Raw genomic sequence first — 3,130 nt, 5'->3', positions numbered from 1 at the left:
GGGCCGTTGGCCCCACGAGGTCGTGGGGTTTCCCTTATGCTGTGATGAGGTGCAGGACCAGAGAAGTAAAGAGACAGGACACTGAAGAACTAGAGAAGAGCAGCTGGACTTGGGGGGCACGCCGCCTATGAGCAGAGACAGGTGAGGCCCCAAATGTCCAGAAGCATCTGTATTTATTAGGTACAAGCAGGGGTCAGGGTCATGATGAGGTCATCATCTATAGCCTTAGTGATAGGGCATGTGTAATCATGTGACAAGCGAGGGGGCCACCCCATTATGCCACCTGGGCAGAGAGGTGGGCTGTGCACAGTAGGGGGCCGTTCTGGTGCAGTAGTAGAGGGTCGTGTACAGAAAAGGGGTCCACCCTCATTAGGTCACCGAGGCAAAGAGGTGGGCTGTGTGTAATAGGTGTCCTGCACAACACTTCTTATCTGGGGCTGGAGACATCAAAGGATTTCTAATAGAAGGATACCATAAGCCAATGCAGTGGGAGCTGACAGACTTGTGCTCTTCTCTAAGATATTTATAGAAGGATGATTTGAGCTAGCACAGAAGTGAGAAAAGACTGACAGGGTGTACAGCCGCTTTGACCTGGTCATACCAGAGGGGTTCTTTTCCCTTGGTTATTTGCAGGATCTCAGGCCTGAGGCCTACTTTCACAGGAGCTGGATGCAAGGTACTACAACTCCTTTTTCAGGAGGAGAGGCTCTTGCTCCAAGCCTGCCATACAGCATATGCCCTTTCAGGGAGGGACACCGCCGCCTGGGTCCTTGGTTCTTGTCCTAGTCTGGCTGTTTTCCCATGTACTGCTTCTGCTTTGTGACTGCTCTAGGCATCCCTCCTACTATAAAGTACTATATAGTTATATAGAAGGATTCTATAAATCAGTACTAAATGTGTTGGTACAGCTCCAACTACAATACCTATGATTATATAGAAAGATTATATGGAACTAAGTATGCTAGATATAAGTACTAAGTATGATTATATAAGCTAGATATATGTAAGCATTAAGTTATACTTCAGGCACTAATTCTATAAACTAATATATGATTATATATAAAGGATTATATAAAGGAAATAGCTGAGTAATAACCCTACAAACTAAGATATTCTTCAGGCACTAATTGTGCCTGGGGTTTGCACAGCTCTCCATCCTCGGTGCCCATGTCGGGGGTTACCCACAGTATGCAGTGTAGCCCCTGAATATGGCCAATAACGTGTTGCAGGCAAGCTGAGCACTTCTATTACATGCAAAGACTCTGACTGTAACCTCCAAGTGGGCAAGAGATTATCAAGTTTAGCAATGGACTAAGCAAAAACTGCATTAGTGTGGAACTGACCACAGGCTTTACATTCTGTGTTTGCTCCTTTCTTCTCATTATCTATTGTGTAACAAAATATGCCCAAATTTGGGCTTTAATAAAAAATTTCTTAGCTCTCAATTTTTTGTGGCTTGATTGGGCTTAGCTAGGTGACTCTTGCTTGGAGTCTTTCATACAGTTGCAGTCAGGTGGTGGCTGGGGCTGCAGTCACCTGGTGGGTCATCTTGGCTGAACACCTACTGGAGCACAATCGTATGGTCTAAACCCCAAGGATAAAGAGAATAAGAGATTGGACATCAGCCTGTGAGGCATTTCAATAGTCCTTGGAGAATGGAAGGTGGATGGAGGAGTGGTATTGCTAGAACAGAACAAAGGAAACTACAAACGAAGTGCCTGCAGCATGGGAAACTATTGAGGAACAAGCCATCTCACTGCAGAACAGTGATATACTGGAGCTAGCTCATTCTGGCTTATGAGAGTGGAAAAATAAAATTAAAAAATTGAGAGTGGTGGCTCATGACTGTGATCCCAGAGCTTTGAGGTTGAGGTGGGAGGATCACTGGAGCCCAGTTCCAGGCTGCAGTGAGCTATGATTGCACCACTGCACTCCAGCTTGGGCAAGATTCTGTCTGTTACAAAAAAAATTTTTTTCAGTAATATTATCCTTGTATGGTGCAAACACTATATAATACTGTGCTACTGCCCACTTTCCAGCAAGGAAAAGGCACTCCATTTTCCAGACATCTATTTAGTACCATACTTGTGCCAAGCACTGGGAAACAGTGATCAGCAGGAAGGACAAAGAGCCTGCCCTCATAGGGCTTACAGTGTACAGAGGCTGGAGTGGTGACATTTGTCAAATAACCACCCAAACACTTAATTAGAAATCGTGATAAGCCCAGTGAAAGAAAAGTACACGAAACATCTTTATTTGGGAAGGGGGTGGTTTAGGGGAAGGATCGAAAGTGACAATGGAGCTGAGATATCAAGTTCAAGGAGGAGTTAGTGGGGGAGGGGCTGCAGGAAGAAGTACACGCCTGGAGGCAGGAACAGCATGTTTCCCAACAGTTCGGGGTGGAGGCCCCAAGCTGGTAAGAAACAGCTATGGAGAAGGAAGCTGAGGAGACCGTGTAGACCCTGCAAGTGCTAGAAACTCGATCCACACTGGCTTCACAGGGTGCAGGGGAGGTTCTTGTTGGCTTCCATAATAGAAAAGTCCAAGGACCTACTGACTGCAGATTCAGCGTAAACTCATCTGGGCCCGGTCTGCATCCCAACCTCTCTCTCTTCTCTCAGGACCCTCCTCAGTCAGTTCCCCTCCTGGCATCCCAACAGCTGCGGCGTCAGTTAGAGAGAGCGAGCCTCCAGCTACATTCCCGGCGCAGGGCAGCAGACGGTGTTTCCTGGGCTCCGATTGGCTCAGTGGCCTATCTTCGGAGCGAATCAGCGAGCGGAGAGGGATTAACTGCCCTGATTGGCCAGATCCAGTCACATGCCGATATGTGACGCGTGTAGTCTATGCCAGCCACAGCGGAGGTGGGGGGGTGTGTCCGGAGTTAGATCCCAGCGCAGAAGAGACTTGAGCCCAGCCGACGTCCCGCAGAAGAGGAATCAAATTTTGTTATGCAGATAATCACTGGAGTCATGGGCCTTGTTCCTTGCAAAGGGATTTGTCCCTGTAAAGTTGTCAGGCAAAGGAAATGTCTCAAACGACTGAATTTCACGAAATATCACCTAATTTATAATTCGTTGGTTGAGATGCTTGTATTCTTCGTTTCTACTTTTTTTTTTTTTTTTTTTTTTTT

This window comes from Cebus imitator, unplaced genomic scaffold, assembly GCF_001604975.1.
Source record: "Cebus imitator isolate Cc_AM_T3 unplaced genomic scaffold, Cebus_imitator-1.0 Scaffold538, whole genome shotgun sequence".
Taxonomy (NCBI): domain Eukaryota; kingdom Metazoa; phylum Chordata; class Mammalia; order Primates; family Cebidae; genus Cebus; species Cebus imitator.
This window is presented reverse-complemented; position numbering follows the sequence as displayed.